Source organism: Ovis aries, chromosome 3 (assembly GCF_016772045.2).
Source record: "Ovis aries strain OAR_USU_Benz2616 breed Rambouillet chromosome 3, ARS-UI_Ramb_v3.0, whole genome shotgun sequence".
NCBI classification, from domain to species: Eukaryota; Metazoa; Chordata; class Mammalia; order Artiodactyla; family Bovidae; genus Ovis; species Ovis aries.
Window position 1 is genome coordinate 177122397 of NC_056056.1, and position 19533 is coordinate 177141929.

Sequence of the window (19533 nt, forward strand, 5' to 3'; positions counted from 1 at the left end):
AGGATTTAGGTTCTTTGACACCTTCTTCCACCAGCCCCCGTCTGCCCCTGTTTCAACTCACTCTGTCATCGCCATGCCATGCTGGCCTCTTTCCCATTACCAAGCACAGGAAGCAGACTCCAACCTCCAATCCCTCAGCCTCTAAACCTTGTTTCCGAGAGCCGGCAGCACACCTCTGCTCCCTGGCGCCCCTAGTGGCACCTTCCTACAAAGCACCTGCTGTGCTCCAAGCTATTTCCTTGCTTAATCTTCCCCCACAGCACTCACCGCCCTCTGACGTAAATATTTACATCCATCCCAAGTGAATACGTAATCGTCCATTTCTTTCACTGTAACGGAAGCTCCACGGGGCAGGGATTTTGTCTGTTTCGCTCAGAGCTCTAGCCCAGCACCTAAACCAGTGTCTGGGGAAACAACACAGGTGCTCTGTGAATATCACTGAATGAACAGATGCCCATTTTGCAGATGCCAAAGGTGAGGCCCAGGGAAGCAGGGTGACTTTGTCTAAAGTTACATCCTGGGGTCCAAATCCAGGCTGACACCCTTCACACTGTACCACATGGCTTATTTCGGGTGACTCGAGTCTTAACTCGCAGAGCTCTAATTCTTACACCTTCCTGTGTCTTTCCCACGTCAGTGTGCAGCGTCTGCTGGGGAAGCCCACAGGTCCCTCTTTCACCACTCTGCTCCTTCCAACTGCCCTGCTGATAGCAAGTACTTGGCAGGCAGCCCAAAGCCTGCTCTCAGCAAGAACTGCTTCCTGTCGGTTTCCCACATAGGCCGTGTTTTCAGCTCTGAGGCCTGGTGGTCTCAGTGACTTCCTTGGCTGGCATCTCGGGGCTGAGCTCTTTTCCACCAGTACAGACTCACCTTGCAGACAAAAGAGGCTTTGAATGTCTGCAGACTCATTCAGTGGACCTTTCCAGAGGAGGAAATACTGTGCAGAAGCAGTACCGGGCATCTCAGGAAAAACCTGGGCCACTGGGTCAGTGAGAGCTGCCTGGCAGTACTGCCCAACTCCCGTGTGAAACACCCAGCTATGCAGGCAAATGCAAAGGCACCTCTGCTCATCAAAAAATCTTAATATTCCTCTGTGTGTGTGCATGTGTGTGTAGAAAGCAGGTAAGAGAGAGGTAAAAACATGTCAAATACACATAAAATAGAGACAAGTAAATGACAAAAGCTACATTCTTAAATGTTCAAGTTATAAAATATCCAGTTAGTTGGAGTTCACCATATTATTTTTTTAAAAAATCAGTAGCAGTGACTTGCAGTTTACAAAGTGTTGGCATGTGAAGGTTTTTAGAATTGAACCCCATGAGTCTGAATCAGAGTTTTACCCCTTATTTGTTGTGCACCTTTAGACAAGTTAGCCTTTCTAAGCCTCAGTCCCTCATCTGTAAATGAGATTAAGAATGGTACCTTCCTAGGGCAGGTGTAAGCATTAGATGGATTAATTCCATTGAATTAATGGATTCCATTAAATGGAATTAATATTCACTTAAGAGTCCTTAGCAAGGTGCCTAAGTGAAAAATGAATAATCGATGTTAGATATCACATTTATGTTCTTTAATTTGATCATTACAATGACTTCTTGATACGGGAGTAGGTATTAGCATTCTCATTAGTGGATGAGAAACAGAGAGAAAATGACTTGGCCAAGATCACAAAGCTACCTGAACTTGAGTCATCCATTAATTCACTAACTTAAAAACTATTTCTTTTTTTGAGCAACTACTGTGCCAAGAATAGAGACTGAGACAACAGCATCTGAGAATCAAAGTAAAACATCCACTGTCATTTTCCCTCTGCCAGGGAAAACCTGAAGGGTAGGGAGAGCTTCTGATAATGTCCAAAGGATAGGAAGTGTTCGCTGAAGGAGAGAGGGAGGAGGGGGAGGAAGAGGAGGGTAGGAGATGGGGGAGGAGGGGGAGAGGAAGGGTGGGGAGAAGGACTGAGGAGGTGGGGGGAGGATGGGGGAAGCAAGAGGGAGGAAGAGGAGGGTAGGAGATGGGGAGGAGGGGGAGAGGAAGGGTGGGGAGGAGGACTGAGGAGGTGGGGGGAGGATGGGGCAAGGAAGAGGGTGAAGAGGAGGGGAGGGGGAGAAAGAAGCTTTAAGGGGTGGGAATGGTCCCAGAATGGTGGGACCGCCAGAGCGGTGAATTTTGCCACCTGCAACAAACTTTTGCTGCTTGTGACAGATCGGGCAAATGTTCAGAGATTTTAAGACCACAGCTTAGCTACGTATTAAAGAACGATGAATCGTGTCCCCTTGACATCTACTTCTCTTCACTGTTGCGCTAGGTTCCACAGGTGTAAGTACCATTCTGCTGAATTCTCAGAAATGTGTGTTTATAGGATTAAACAAAGCACATGTGAACGTCTCCCCATATTTTTCCAGACGGTTGATGGACGGGTTCAGGGGCTTGGAGATCGAGGCACAGAAGCAGAGTCCGTGTTTGGCAGTTGTATCACAGGTGGGTATGACGCTGACGGTGAGGTGGTGAGGCTGGAGCTCTGGGAAGAGCTGCCTGGGGTGGGATGATGAGCCTAGAGATGAAGCAGGCATGACCCTGTCGAGTATGGTGAGCAGAGATACTGAAGGAGCTTAAGTAGGGCTGATGTAATTTATTTCTGTAGACTTTTTTCCCAAATGGAAACTTGTGATGACAAGAACATCTCATCCATCAAAGCTCTGAGAAATTAAAATGTTCTATCCTACCTTAACGTGCTTTCCTTTATTTGGTTTTCATTTTACACGTCCAACACCATTTCAGTGCTGTAGAAATGAAAAAGGCATTCAACCCTACTTTTCTACCTGCTGCTACCCACAGCTTGGGCCTCACCTTCTCTCCCTCGAGCTGCTTCCCAGAGGTCTTTCCTCTTACCTTCCATCCATTGATCCAGTCCACACATCCAGGGACCAGGGTAAAGCCCTGCGCCAAGATGAGGGCCTGCTGCTCCCTCTGCTTGGGCCTCAGAAAACATGGCCGGTTTTAAACCCCAGACATGGAGTCCCTACTGCCCCCTACAGCCTGAGCTTAGTGCTGGACTTCAGAAGGACCACAGTGTCAGCACTCTGGGTGCTAAATGCTGCGAAGAAAGACGAAGCAAGCGACATGACACAGAGTGACTGAGAAGTGTGCGTGGAGAGTGCCATTTCAGAGAGGGCAAGCGCCTCTGAGAAGGTGACACTGCTGCAAAGAATCTGAACAAGCCATGTGGATACCTTGGGAAAGAGGGTTCCAGGCAAAAAGAACAGAAAAGCAAAAGCTCAAGGCAGGGTGTGCTTGCCTGAGTTTTTCAAAGTTTGTTTCTTTGTGGTAAAATAACAGCAATGTAAAATTTACCATTTTAACTATTTTTTAAGTGTATAAATCAGTGGCATGAAATATATTCACATTGTTGTGCAACCATCACCACCAGCCAACCACAGAACTTTTTCACCATCCCCAACAAAACCCTCATGTCCAAGAAACAGTAACTCATTCTCTATAACGGCTGGTAACCTCTACTGTACTTTCTGTGTCTATGAATTTGACTATTCTAGATACTTGATACAAGTGGGATCATACAATATTTGTCCTCTTATGTCTGGCTTATTTGACTTAAAGTTTGTCCATGTTATAGCATATGTCGGAATTTCCTTCCTTTTAAAGGTTGAATCATATTCCATTGTATGGATATACCACATTTGTTTACCCATTTGTCAATGAACACTTGCGTTTTATACCTACCTTTTGGCTACTGTGAATAGTGCTGCTATGAACATGGGTTAACAAACATGCTTGAGTCCCTGATTTCAGTTCTTTTGGCTATATACCCAGGAGTGGAATTGCTGGGTCATGTGGTGATTCTGTCTGACTTCTGGAGGAACCACCATGCTGTATTCTATAGCAGCTATACCATTTTACATTGTGACCAGCAATGTACAAGGGTTCCAATCTTTCCACATCCTCATCAACACTTGTTTCCTGCTGTTTGATTTTAAGGAACAGTGTGAGAAGGCCAGTGTGACTGGATCAGAGTAAGCAAGAAAGACAAGAGCAGGAAGAAGGCCAGGGACGTCTAACCATGAAGGGTGTATAGCCACGCGAAGGATTCTGGCCATCACTTACAGTGAGATTGGGAGCCTCTGGAGAGCCGTGGGTTTTGGGGAGTAACAATCCCATGTATAGTAAGTTAAAACCCAATGCTTCCAGCTCCAGAAGCATGGGGTCTCAAGGCTAGCACAAGCCTCTCTTCTTTCAGGCTGCCAGAGGGTTAAGTAAATGCAAACACGGGCAAATGCAGTGAAAGGAGATATTTCCTTCCCCTGCTGACACACCTGATGCAGGAAGCAGACTCCTGCTCCCTGGGAATGAGAGGCCTGGCCAGACTTGTGCTTCAAGAAGAATATGAACGTCGCCTGGACACAAGATGGCTTAGCACTTCCCATGTCAGTTTCTGAGAGCTACTGAACAGCCTAAGGCCCCATCTGTTTTCAATCTCGTTAAAAGGGCCTCGTGTGCTGCCGCCTATTTAAAATAATGCACACATGGAGTTTCCAAAATGAAGAAGAAAAAGGGGCCATGCTTTCCCTGCCGGCACAGCTTATGTGTTTACTTTGGAGCCGGTTTCGGGAGTTCTGAGACAAGACACAGCTAATTTCTCTTCCCGGAGTTGATTTGCAAGTCCCCACAGGCTTTTGCTCCAAGCATTTAAGGCAGCTTGGTATGAACTGGTCACCCCTTCAAAAGGCCACTGTGAAATATCTCCAAATTAAGGCTGGGCTTGGGAAAGGGGAACCCAAAACCATTTTCCTCCTTGCAAAAGGGCTGTTTTCCCAATTCCTTTTCCTCAATAGAGACTTACATTTTTAAAGGCCGAGTTCTCCTTTCTCAGATGTTCCTTTTCTTCCCAAGGGGCCATAGCAGTTCCAAGACAGTGTGACCCAGATAGAGCCCAGAGTCAGTGTGAATCTAATCCCCAAATGGGGATTGCCAGGGTCAGAGTCAGGGGAGAGTAGCCCCCTGCAGTCTACGCACTCCCATGCAGGGAAGCAAAGGCGAGGCGGCTTCTCTGTCCATATTCTGGGGGCAGGCAGCCCCCATGAGCTGCTGAACCAATGTCATTCCTGAGTCATGAGGGTATCTACACATCCAGGGCCACCAAGAGCTGTAATGGACCATTTCTGACCCTGCAGGCTCAGGAAAAACACAACACAAATGTAGAACCACTGTACAACTTCATCAATAATGGCCCCACAGGCCTGGGTCCTTATTACTAACCTCCCCTAAACTCGGAGCAAGAGAAGTTCAAAGAGGGTACAAGAGCACCAGGGTGAACATGTTCATGGTGGCCCATCCGTGGCTCCTATCATTTTCTGCTCCTTCACACCTTCCTTGACTCTCAGGATCTAGTTGACAGTGTTTTCACTTGATGGCAGCAATGCCCAGCAGCAGAGGGGGGAATGGTTATCCCAGGGGGAACAATGGTAGAAGTAGCAGCAATAGAAGAAAACAGGAGAAGCAGTGGTGTTAGTCTTTGGAGAGGAAGAGACAAAAGGAGCTACTAAGCTAGTAGCAAGAGGACTGAAAAGTGTATGTGTAACCTTGGTAGTTCTGGCAGCAACATTATAATACAGCATATTTGTAAACTAATATCACTAATTATATTTATATTAGGATTACAATGTATAATGGTTAAGCACTTACTATGTGCCAGGCGCTGTTATAACAGCTTTGCGTGTATTAATTCTGACAGTAGCCCATTAGGTAGGTCTTTTATCATTGTTGTTGTTCAGTCACTAAGTTGTGTGTTACTCTTTGCAACCCCATGGACTGCAGCATTCCTGGCTTCCCTGTCCTTCACCATCTCCTGGATATTATCATTATGCCTACTGTATAGTTGGCAGCACTAAGGCATGAGATTAAATATAATTACCCAAGGTCACACAGCTTGGGAGGTGATAGATCAAGAATACAAAAAGAAGTGATCTGGCTACAGGATCCCTGCTCTCAAATACTCCCCTAGGCTTCTTCCAACCCATGGCAGAACCCAAGGCTAGGAGAGCAGCAGGATGGAGGGAGTGAGAATCACTTCTAAAGAGGATGTCTATGGAGTGGGATACTTTCTAGAGGTTCAAAGGTTCAGAGTCATCCAAGCTCTGCATCAAACAGAAGAGTAATTTTTACTTTGTAATTTGCTTAAATACTGGGTTTTATATAAGACTTAGTTAGAAACAAAAGAGTTCCATTTCAAAAGACTGTTAAAAAGCAGCAGTGTGGCGAGGCTCTGGGGTTAGAGAGGTGTGCTAACCAGGTCTTATTTTCTGTATTCTGATGCTTTTATGTCTTTCAGGCTCACTGAACCTGGAGGGACCGCCTCTCACAGAGTTAGCCAGAACCTGGAGAAAGTAAAGACTTGCCATAGAGAGCACCTGTCAAACATGAGACAACCATCCAGAGCCCATACCGCAACGACCTTCTCTACTGGGCTCTGATGCAAAGAGATGACTCACTGGAAAAGGCTGTGATGCTAGGGAAAATTGAGGGCAAGAGGAGAAGTGGGCAGCAGAGGATGAGATGGTTGGACAACATCACTGACCCAATGGACATGAGTTTGAGCAAACTCCAGGAGATGGTGAAGGACAGGGAAGCCTGGTGTGCTGCAGTTCACAGGGTGGAAGAGTCAGACACGACTTAGTGACTGAACATCAACAACAAGTAGGCTCTCACTCTGGGCCACTATCTCCCCTTGACCCCCAACAACCCAGGGCCAGGTGCCAGACAACCAGGGATAGCCCCTACACCCCAGAGCCTGCTGAAACCATTCCGATTAGTCAATCCAGAATGTGCTCACCATGCCTTGCCTTTTCCTTTCAGTGGAAACACAATAATAAAGGCTCTTGCCCACATTTTCCCCTTGCTCCCTCTGCCTCTAGACTGGCCATGCTGCTTCCCCATGGGATCCTCACATCATGGTATTCTGTGCCTCCTTCTTTAGGGGACTGTGAGTGCGAGACACTTCTTCCTTCATGACAGTCATTTCCATGTCTGCATGTCTTACCACACTCAACTATAACAAATCCCAGGCCCCTACACAACACCAGGCTTGGTCCAGCCCTTGGGGGTTTCACCTGGCTTTGGGCCTCTGTTGCGGGTTGCTGGGTGCACAACCAGGGATCACACTGACTGAGGTGGGCTGTGTTACAAAGAGCCAAGAGCATGAGGTGTCTATTCCATTCTGGAACTTCCTCGCTCTGGGATCTTGGGAAAACCATAGAAACTTCTGCCATGGCATTTTTGTAAGAATGAAGGAGAAGGTCCCCACCCCATCTCTGCCCTGAGGCCTTTAGTGATGAGTAAAAGGAAGAGGGAGGGTGAAGTTTCTTCAGAGCCATCTGGGAAGCCCACATCATCATAAACTGAAGTACCACCTCCTGTCTCTAGGGGCCCACAGGGCTCCCTGCACAAAAGGAATCATCTTGGAATTACTGTATCTAGTACAGGGTTCCCCAAGCTTGGCACATTGACTTTTTTGAGTTGGATAATTCATTCATTGATGTGGAAGGCTGTCTTGTGTACTATAAGATGTTTAGAAGCGTCCCTGTCCTCTTCTCATAGAGGTCAGCAGCAGGCCCCTGTTGTGACAACCAGAAACATTTCCCGGTATTGCTAAATGGCCCCCAGGGGCAAAATCACCCCTGGTTGAGGACTGCTGATACAGAGAAGGAATGAGTTAAGCTCTCTCCCTTCTCCTCTTTTCTCCACTCCACCTCTCCCTCTTCCTCTTCTTTCTCCTCCTCCTTTCTCTCCCCATCTCTCTTCTTCCAAAATGCTTGACGTTTGCAATCCCAGGTACCCCTGTGGAGCAGCAGGGCTCTAGGGGCACAACTCCAGAGACTGCCAGAATAGAATTCAGCAATTCCAGTGGTGGTGGGTCTTGGTCTCATACCTGTCATATATTTACCAACAGCTCATCTGGCGCGATCCAACCCCCTCATCCATAATTTACCATCCTCTTTAAGTAGGCTCATATCAAACCCACGGAATGGGAGAACTGAAAGTTCCTTTGGGGTTACCGAGTGAGTTTCATCTTGCTGCCAGCTCTGGTTGTTTCATGGAGAATGATGGAGCTGCCCTAACTCAACAGGAAAGCCTGCCTTCATCGAGCAGTGGTGTCTGTTGTGGCTGGGGGAGAGTTGGCAGGTAGAAAACACTCCATGCATCTGCCAGTTTCTCCTTTACAAATTAGTCAACCCAGATCCAAGGTCCTCCTGGATTCAACTAAAATGAACCAAATCTTACGATGTGATAAACATAGTAGTATTGCTATTACTATCTCCATTCTGCAAATAAAAAAACTGTAACCAAGGACACTGAGTCATATGCTCAAAGTTCCATAGGGTAAGAGGTGGTGCCAGGATTTGATCCTTGGTCTTCTGATCCAAGACACAGCTCTGTCCATCATACCAAACTCTCTTGAGATGTTTCATCTTCTGAGGCAACAAAAAGTTTCCTCCACACAAATACTACAGAACAGTAGTAAGAATTAGTGAAATGAGCCTGTTTACTTTCAGATTCTTAATGTCATTTCCCAATAAATATAAGTGAAGAACAGTTAAAGTAAGGATTAGAAGAAACCAGAAGCCACACAGAAGGGGGTGGGGGGTAGCAGATGTGTATCCAAGAAATGAGGGGTGAATTGGCCATGAAAGTCAGGAGAATCTGTTTTTATAGAGTATGGACTGCTTGGGAGCCAGGAGTTCAATTCCTATAACCTGCATTGCTGGACCTCTCTGAACTTCAGCTTCTTGTGTAACAGTAACGAGCAATTCCAAAGGCCGCTGTGAGGATAAAACGAGGTTGTTGTTGTTCAGCTGCTCAGTCATGTCTGACTCTTTGAGACCCCATGAACTGCAGCATACCAGGCTTCCCCATCCTCCACCATCTTCCAGAGCTTGCTCAAACTCATGTCCATTGAGTCAGTGATGTCATCCAACCATCTCGTCCTCTGTCCTGTCCTTCTCCTGCCTTCAATCTTTCCCAGCATCAGGGTCTTTTCCAGAGTCAGCTCTTCTCATCAGGCGGCCTAAGCACTGAGCTTCAGCTTCAGCATCACTCCTTCCAATGAATATTCCCGATTGATTTCCTTTAGGATGGACTGGTTTGATCTCCTTGCAGTCCAAGGGACTTAAGAGTCTTCTCCAACACCACAGTTCAAAAGCATCAGTTCTTTCGTGCTCAGCTTTCTTTATGGTCCTACTCTCAGCATCAGGGGTGTGTGTGTGTGTGTAGCAAGTGCTTAATATTTAGGACTTTATTATTATTATCACTATTATTGGTATTATGTAATACTAAAGTTCATGAAAGTATTTTGGGGGAAAGGAACCTAGTTCTAAACTGATTTTTAAACCCCTCCCCCAAAAAAGCAGTGAGGAAAGAGTTAGGTTTTAGACAGATGGGTAACTGGACAAACAGGTATATAGATAGATGGAAGAATGGATAGATAGATATTTATAGAAACAACATTTGGGGAATCAAGATGCAGAACCTAAGGTAAAGTCACTATAAATAAGAGACCATCTGAATTAAGTATTAGCTCTCCAAAGACCCTCAGAGGCACCAGTGAGCAGAATGAGGAAGAGAGGCAGTGAGAAAGCCATGGTGGTGCCTGGTTACGGGGGCCTTGGTGCTGCCGAGAGACTTTGGCCTCCCTCCCACAGACATTAAGGAGTCTGGGCCACAGAGAGCAAAGGGAGTGAGAGAGACCAAAACAGTTGTATGAGAGTAAGCAAAGTGAGACACATGATCAAAACCTGGTTCTATCCAATGAATGCAAATTTGGGGCTCCTGGCACTTGGCTGGCCCAGCCACAGGAGGTTCAGCCCCTTCGTTTCCCCTGCTTTTCCTGGCAGCCAGAGGGGAGGGCTGACTGTCTCCTCTCTGTCTGGACAGAATGTAGGCCCTGAGGTGGGGTGGGTGAAAAGGTCACTTGGTTCAGTTCCACCTCAAACAGTCTGAGAACCCACCCAGAAGCTCATGAAGGGAACCTCAGGGAGGAAAGAAAGTTCCAGAAACACAGGTAAACAAGTCTCTGAGAAAATCAATCTGAAAAAGTGCTGTAGGCAGGAGGAAGCAAGCCTTTTTTCAAGGTCCAGCGGGGCAACAGGTGAGCCAAAGAAAGCAGGCAGGCGCAAGTTCCAATCACAATTCTGTCGCTAATCCCACAAATACCTACTTCACCCCTCCCAGGCTTGGTTTTGTCATCTGAACAATAACAGGACTAAATATAACACTGTAAGAGAAGCGTTAGAGCCATGAAGGGCACATAACTGACCTTCAATAATAATTTTTCTTCTTGGTTTTAACATGCACACAGAACCCCCTAGATGCAACTTCATGCCCCTCAAGGGGACTCAGTTTTACTTCCTGTCTGGCACTGCCCTCTTATCATAGCCAGGTTTCTCCCTTGAGAACTCCCACAGCCCGACTTGGCAAGAAGGAGACAAGCTTGGCTCTACTGTGACCAGCACTATGACCTTGGGCCAGGAATACCTGGTGACCAGCCTTGGCTCTAGAGAAGAGATTAAAACAGGCAGTAAGATGCAGGGTCAGTGGTGTGGGCACCACGGCTTCTGGAGTATTCACATCTCAGCTCTTTCACTGACCCACTGCTGGGTGGCCTTGCGTAAGACACAACCTCTCAAGTCTCCGTTTCATCAACACTTCCTGGGTGAGGCCACGGTGAGGGTTAAGCATATACAGACAAACTCAGACAGTGGCTGGCCTGTCGTGTTCACCTAATGTTCACCTGTGTCACTGGTGTCAGATTAGTGCTGTAGCTGTATCATTCACCATGCCAAAGAATATTTGGGTCAATCTGTTTCCTGGGAAGTTCTTATAGTAGATCCGGTATTTTCTCTGTAGCTTTTGCATTTTTCCCTACTTCAGATTATTAGACAAATATTTATTGAGCACAGATTAGGTATCTGGTTATTGGAAACATCTACTAAACACCTGACTAAGTAGCCAGTGGTGTCATGCTGCTGTAACACTGTCTTTTCTTCATGGCTCCTAATCAGTTTGCAATTGTGATGTACGCATGTATGTATGCGAGTGTGTGCAAATGTCAGGGTGTGTGTGAGAGCGAGCTAGAGATCAATTATGTGATTAACATCTGTCTCTCCCATTAGACTTTAAGCTCTATCAGGTAGACACTACATCTATTTTTAATCACCTTTTCAGTCTTAGCACTCAACACATGGTAGGCACTCAGTAAATATTTGTAGGTTGAATAAAGATATTGTCCATGTTCTCTATAAGCCCAGAGACTGGAGGGAGTGACAGGCAGATGAACAACTAATTTCAGAGTAATCTGGTAAATGGAATGATAGAAATATGCATGAGGTATGTGACAGCACAGTCAAGAGGCACCTTACCTTCCTTGGACAGAAGCAGCTCAGGCGAAGCAGAATAGAAATAATGCCTGAGCTAAACCTTGAGGAAAGGCAGGCAGGGCTCACTTGCAGAGGACCCTGTAGGCAAGTTTGCAGCCCACAGAACAAGTCTCATGGACAAGCCAGTCCTTACACAGAAGAAGAAATTCACCAAGTTTTTTTCAGATTTTTACTTCTCCAGATACACCTTCCCAAGTAAAACAGCGTCTGGAGTCAAACTGTGAATTCCAGCTCTGCCATGTGTAAGCTGTGCAGCCTTCAGTGAGCCACCCAACCTCTCTTAGCCCTAGTTTCCTCATCTGCAGAATGGGGGAACTTGTAGCATCTGCTCTTCATAGAGTAGTGATGAAGATAAAGAAACTAATCTGTATGATGTACTCAGCATGTGCCCGGCACTTAGTGAGCGTGTGATTAGACACTGGTTATTTTCACTAATCCCTTCTGAGTCCAGACTACACAGCTGTCATGTACATGACAACACCATCTGTGGAAATTATCTCATGTTACCCTCTAAACTCCCTGAGAGAAGTGACCCAAGACTTCCCTTAGGTTCAGCTTAGGTTGAATTCTACTCTAAAGGAAGCAGTGCCTTATGAAAGCTCCCTATGTGATGTTAAATATACATACTGTAGGACATATAAGCTCATTCTCAGATACCAGCTTCTCCTCTGTTTCCCAGGGTCTAGAAAAGACAGCCACACTGGATATGATCCAAAAGAAGCCATTTCAAAGCATGTGTCCTGTTTATGTGTCGGCCACACTCCCCACCTCAGGAGATTCTGGTCAGGGTGGGCTGGGAGATTCCTTAGATAATCTAATAGATTAGTTTCCAGTTTAGCATAACAGCTAGACAGATTTCTGCAGTGAAGTCATCCAAGTCAATTAAAAGGCATTTTTCCCTGCTGTGAGTTCAGAAGTCCCTTTGGTTTGTTCCAGCTTTCTGGGATGTTTCATAATAGGTTCCACCCTGGGTTAATTAATAACCCTTGATTCCTACTGAAATGCAAAGACTGAAATCCTGTGTGCAAGTACATCCGGGCAGGGGCTGCTGGCAGGGCTGGGGTGAACCCAGCAGGGCTCCTCTCATCAGGGAGTGAGCCAGACCCCAAACAGTAGAGATGACAGAAGAGCTGGCAGCAAACGTAAAGAGTGGCTGAGCAAAAGCTGAAGGTCAAAGCTGGAGAAGTGGTGTGGGGAGGGAGAGCATAAGCAGTTGAAATCACGAGGCCAGAGATTCAGCAGGTTGGGAATAAGCCGGAATGCGGGTGTGAAATGGGTCAGAGCAAGTGGCCAGGACTAAGTTGGTGAATAAGACGAGGTTGACGGTGGTCGCTTTAATGCGATGCCAGCTCAAAGACATCCTGCGGGTTTGGTTCCATCCTCTCCGTTTTAAGGAAAACAGGTTATCCCTTCTATTCTCAAATACAAGTTACAGGTATGAGAATGAAGCTCAATGGGCTAAAGAACACCAAGTCAGGGACACACACGCATTTTATGAAGTTCTTTCCATGAACCTCCTCCCCAAGCATAATATTCCAGGATAAGATGTTTTTTTTCACCCAATCGAGAGCGGAATGTCCCTGCCTCCAGTCTCATGCCAGCCAGCCTATCTTCTAAAACCACTATCAGCATGTGCATCCTAAAATGAAAACATAATTGTACTACTCCATGGTATAAAAAGTCCAAGAAATATGTCTCACTCCCCTGGGACACAATTCAATTTCTAACCGCACACATCGCCATACAAAGCCCACCATGAATAGAGATTGTTTTCTTTCTCAGCTTCATCTCCCACCACCCTTTTGAGTGCAACCTCGACTCTGGTCATTTCCCTGACATGTAACAAACTGAAATTTCAAACATACTCTTCAGTGGGAAAGCTTGAGTACCTGACTACCTCACTACCCTATGTGCACAACTGTACCCTTCCTGTCCTGACACTTGGCTAATTCTTGCCCCCAAGCCTCTGTGAAGTCTCTCCTAAGAGTGTTCCCGGACAAGGTTGACGATCCCTCCCTCTTCTGTGCTCCACCATGCTTTGTATGATCTCTGTGTCAGCAAACATCCCAGTGTACAATAGCCACCGCCCTCACTGTTTATTTTCCACCAGAAGGAGAACCCTTTGAGAGTGGAGAGCTCTGTCATTAAGGCCACATACAAAGCATGTGCTCAGTGTTTCTTGAACGAAGGGGCAGGTTAAGATACGGCGTTTTATTTACTTTCTTATTACACATTCCTTAAGAAATTAAAGGGCTTATTACTTTCTCCTTCTCAGACGGTAAAGCATCTGCCTGCAATGCAGGAGACCTGGGTTCGACCCCTGGGTTGGAAAGATCCCCTGGAGAAGGAAATGGCAACCCACTCCAGTACTCTTGCCTGGAAAATTCCATGGACAGAGGAGCCTGGCAGGCTACAGTCCATGGGATCGCAGAGTCGGCCTCAACTGAGTGACTTCACTTTGTATTTTATACTTTTTCAGAACCTCTACTTGATCTCCATTGGAGTCTCATCTATCTATTAATACAATATTGGGCTTCCCTGGTGGCTCAGATGGTAAAGAATCTGCCTGAGGTGCAGGAGACACAGGTTCTATCCCCTGGGTTGGAAAGATCCCCTGGAAGAGAGCATAGGAACCCACTCCAGTATTCTGGCCTGGAAAATTTAATGGACAGTGGAGTCTGGAGGGCTACAGTCCACATGGTCACAAAGAGGCAGACACGACTGAGTGACTAACACTTTTACTTTCAATATGATATTAAGAGGGGACAGGACAGATGTTGATGGAGTGGGTGGCAGTTAGGAAGGGTAAACTACAGAACTTGGCAGGCACAGGCTAAGGAGTTATGAGCAGCAATTCCCAGTGCAGAAGATGGACCTGCTTTCATGCCCATGGCTCCTTTCTTCTCATCACTGGTTAAGGTATAGTCACACCAGGAAGAATCATCCAACTGGCAAAGCAGTCCTGGTTGCACTTAGAATCAGCAGGGTTCTCCAACCATGGTATCAACACTCCCCCTACTGTAGCTCCTTCACTGACCATCAGCTGTTATCAGCTGTTGCTCACCCCCACCCCCCACTCTTGAAGAAGAAAGCCTCTTACAGGTAAATGTGGAAAATATAAACTTCAGAGTTAGAAAATTAGAATAATTTTTTTCCCTATTAAAACCATCAGTTCAGTTCAGCTGCTCAGTCATGTCCAACTCTTTGCAACACCATGGACTGCAGCACTCCAGGCTTCCCTGTCCATCACCAACACCCGGAGCTTGCTCAAACTCATGTCCTTTGAGTCAGTGATGCCATCTATCCATCTCATCTTCTGTTGTCCCCTTCTCCTCCAGCCTTCAATCCTTCCCAGCATCAGAGGCTTTTCCAGTGAGTCAGTTCTTTATATCAGGTGGCCAAAGTATTGGAGTTTCAGCTTCAACATCAGTCCTTCCAATGAACATTCAGGACTGATTTCCTTTAGGATTGACTGATTGATCTCCTTGCAATCCAAGGAACTCTTCAAGAGTCTTCTCCAACACCACAGTCCAAAAGCATCAATTCTTTGGCACTCAGCTTTCTTCATAGTCAACTCTCACATCCATCAGAAGTGACCGAGAGTTTCTTCAAAGGGTAAGACAAAAGATAACGCTGGAGAAAATGTAGTAGGAAAATCAATGACATGGGAGATGGAAGCCCAGGGTCTCCCTATTTTGAACTCCAACCATAATCTGATGCACACGCTAGGAATAGTCCCTTGCCCTCTGTGAACCTCTGGATTAGATGATCTCAAAGTCCCTTTTTGACTCCACCCTTCTATGACTATATCATGTCATCCATTCACTCACCGATACTCCCAACATTCGCTGAACACTTTGACCAGGACCTGTGCTGCCTGCTATCAAGGAAAACCTAGAAGTTTATACCAGGTGTCAATTGAATGCCGTGTATCAATGGGAAATAATATTGGAGATATATATATATATATATATATATATATATATATGCACATGTGCATGCATGGTAAGTCACTTAATTCATGTCCAACTCTGTGAAAACCCAATGGACTGTAGCCCATCAGGCTCCTCTGTCCATGGGATTCTCCAGGTAAGAATTCTGTGAGTGGGTTGCCATACTCTCCTCCAGAGGATCTCCTGACCCAGGGACTGAACCTGTGCCTGCGTCTCTTAGATCTCCTGCGTTGGCAGGAGGGTTCTTTTACCCCTAGCATCACCTGGGAAGCCCATATATGTGTGTGTGTGTATGTGTATAAATAATAAAAACACAGATATAAACATGACATGCATATACGTCTGATTCCTCAACTACACAGCTAAGTTCTCTACAGAATGGATTATATTCTTTCCATTTCTGAATAATCCCACATACTGACACCTAGAAACTACTCAAGTGACATGTGATCAATGATGTGAAGGCGGCTGTAAAAACAACTACTAACACTTACGCAGCACCTTCTGGATGCCAGGATATGCTCTGCGTTTTTCACATGTGATAATTTATTTCATTCTCATAACAACTCTATAGATATATATCCTTGTTGTTATTGTTATTTCCATGTTACATATGAGAAAAATGAGACACACAGAAGTCAAATTACTTGCTTAAGGTCACTTAGGCTGAGATTCCAACCCAGGAGGTCTGGTTCCAGAGTCTGAGCTATTAACACTATTAATGTAATCTAAAAATATACAGCTACACTTAAAGACAAACAGTAACCCTTGGGGGAGAAAAAAGAACAAACAGAATTGTTAACAGGGGAACAATGCAGCAATAAGCCAGAAACATCAAATGATGAGTCAGAGCCATCAGGGTCAGTCGGGAAAGGAGGAGTCTTTTGCTGGAAGAACATCTCATAAGAGCTTGTTAATTTATCCAGCAGATCAAACGAGTAGGGTGAGATAGGAAGCAATGGTGGAGTGACGTGCTCAAAGAACCTGAGCAAGGAGAGGAAAGGCAAAGAACTTGAAGAAGGCAAATTCAAGATCCAACATATTTAAGCTGATAGATATACTTTGGTAAAGAATCTGCCTGCAATGCAGGAGACCTGGGTTTGATTCCTGGTTCGGGAAGGTCTCCTGGAGAAGGGAATGGCTACCCACTCCAGTATTCTTGCCTGGTGAATTCTATGGACAGAGGAGCCTGATGGGCTACAGTCTGTGGGGTCACAAAGAGTTGGATATGACTGAGTGACAAACACGTTCTATTTTGGTTAAGAATGAGGACCCTGGACTTGGCTGAAACTGGTTTCCAATCCCTAGATCCCCACATTCTTACTAGCTGTGTGACTCTGCTTGGGCACTTTATTTAAACTCTCTGAGTCTCAGTTTCCTCAGTGACAGGCATATTGTGCAGGTTAAATGCATTAACACAGAGGAAGGCTGTAACGTGGCTTCTAGCATGCAGTCCCTGCTCAAGATGTTTGCTACTATCACCATGATTATTGTTTCTCCATTTCTCTATTGTCTTCCTAAGTCGGTGAGCCTAAAGGTAGACCAAGGGTGGTAATAAATCCACATCAATCAATGTTATGGTTAAGTAGAGAAACACTTGCTCCTCTAATGAGTTATGTTTCAGTTAATAGCCCTAGTGTCCCACCTGCTTTTTTTCTTTATTCCTCCAGCTGTTTCTTAAATTTGAAAAGGAAAAAAAACCTCCATGGAGACCTGCACGCTTTTAAAAATAATACAAAACAGAACGTCTGAGGTCAGGGTAAGCCAAGCCAAACAAATAAATCTTGCAGGATTGTGTTAACAAAACAAGGCTTAGTGGATCAGAGCGGGTAGAGTTCTTGCCGGATTCAGCCCTGCAGAGAAATACCAAGCTCTGGTGAATTTCAAACACAAGGAGGTCAAATATGACTATCAAATGATGAAGCACTTCAGAGTTCAGCATCGATGCTTGGGCTAGAACCAGGAGAGCGTTCTGTGCATGGTGGTCTCCAGAACCCACGAGGCATGTAAAGTCCTAGAAATTCAGACCCAAAGGGCCTTATAGATCATTTGTATCACCACTGTAGAGGGCAATTTGTCAATATCTATCAGAGTTATAAATGTCCTGGGAGTCAGACTCTGAGATGAACATTAGCCCACGAGAAGTTCATTGGGGAGAACTTTGGGGGACCACCACTGGAAGGGAAGAAAGGCAAGGAGGCGGGACAGGGCAGAGAGAGCAGCTGGGCTGCACTGCCATCTCAGCAGACGCTTCCACCAACTCCACAGGGAACTCTGAAGCTGGGGTGGCCCTTCAGAGTTGTCTCAAATTGGGATAAAGGAGCTAGGTCTTTGCTCCCTGTGCCAGCCAAGGTCACAGGAGATGCACCCTTGGGCAAGGCAGCACTTTCCACCTGAGTGAGGCACAGAATGAGGGCTGACAACTGAGGGCTGTCTTCTGGTATCAGTTCCAGCAGCCGGGGGAAAGCCCTTCATTCTTCGAGGTACATTATAGCAAGCACTACGTGCAATACATTCATAACCACTTTTTCTATTCTAGATAGGAATCCTGGGGGCATACAAACAGATGCTTCAAATGACATAGGTTTAGCATTGTTTATAATAGTAAAGTTACGGAAAATAAATGATGGTATATTCAAATAACAGCCCCTCAGCAATCATTAATGAGAATGAGGCAGCTCTGCACAAACTTTCAAGGAATAAACTCTAAGATACACTGAACCTACAGGGTATGTGTGGATGGACTGCACTGCTCATTTGTTGATTGCCACTCAGCCCCACACCCACCCTATCCTCTTCTGCACTACGGGGGCTGAACGCCTATTTCTACACTTCCCGGGTTCTTTTGACACACTGTGCTGTGCTTAGTCACTCAGTCGTGTCTGACTCTTTGAAACCCCATGGACTGTGTAGCCTGCCAGGCTTCTCAGTCCATAGGGATTCTCCAGGCAAGAATACTGGAGTGGGTTGCCATGCCCTTCTCCAGGGGATCTTCCCAACCCAGGGATCAAACCCAGGTCTCCTGCACTGCAGGCAGATTCTTTACCATCTGAGCCACCAGGGAAGCCCTTTGACACATAATTACAGCTAATTTCTACCAATTTCTTACCATTCAGATAAGAGTTGAGGTTAGGAAGATGGTGGCAACAAAGCTTTGCCAACAGCAGTAGCGGTTAAAGCAGGCTGGTGGCAATTCCTCCAGCATCAGGGGGATTCAGGCTCATGTTCCCACTGGCAATAGTGGCAGCTCTAGCCGTGGCAGTGGTAACAGTGAATGCAGGACTGCTGCAACTCTGGGCAATAAGAGTTCCCCCTTTGACCCATCTGGAGTCAAACTTCCATATTTAATACTACTCTGAATACAGTTCTTTATGGTTTTTTCTGATCAACTGCCATCTATGACAAACTATGACATCTATGACAACCTAGACAACATATTAAAAAGCAGAGACTTTACTTTGCCAAAAAAGGTCCATCTAGTCAAAGCTATGGTGTTTTCAGTAGTCACGTATGGATGTGAGAGTTGAACTATAAAGAAACCTGAGCACCAAAGAATTGATGCTTTTGGACTGTGATGTTGGAGAAGACTCTTGAAAGTCCCTTGGACTGCAAGGAGATCAAACCAGTCAATCCTCAAGGAAATCAGTCCTGAATATTCATTGGAAGGACTGATGTTGAAGCTGAAACTCCAGTGCTTCGGCCACCTGATACAAAGAACTGACTCACTGGAAAAGACCCTGATGCTCAGAAAGATTGAAGGCAGGAAGGGAAGGGGGGACAACAGAAGATGAGATGGTTGGATGGCATCACTGACTCTATGGACATGAGTTTGAGCAAGCTCCGGGTGTTGGTGATGGACAGGGAAGCCTGGTGTGCTGTAGTCCATGGGGTCGCAAAGAGTTGGACATGACTGAGCAACTGAACTGAACTGAACCATCTATGAAAAGCAAAGGAAAACAAACACAAATGTGTATTTGATTACTGCATTTAAAATTTCTCTGGAAAGTTGCCTAAGGAACAAGTTATAATGGTTAAATGAACTGGCCAATAACCAGTTAAATGATTAGTCAAAAGAGAAGTAGATTGGTAAGGGCAGTAGGGTTAGAGGCAGACGTTTCACCAGATACCATTTTTTG

At 45.7% G+C, this 19533-nt stretch overlaps 1 protein-coding gene and 1 long non-coding RNA gene across 5 annotated transcripts in view; one reads left to right on the plus strand and one right to left on the minus strand.

The window, feature by feature from the left end:
* Window positions 1-19533, minus strand: part of SYN3 (synapsin III) — a 486177-nt gene that overhangs the window by 404857 nt on the left and 61787 nt on the right. The window lies entirely within an intron of this gene.
* LOC121819148 (uncharacterized) lies at window positions 151-6911 on the plus strand. The gene is made up of 5 exons (XR_006059382.2): window positions 151-1830; window positions 2203-2316; window positions 2403-2478; window positions 3994-4120; window positions 6344-6911. It is a non-coding gene; the product is annotated as an uncharacterized LOC121819148 (long non-coding RNA).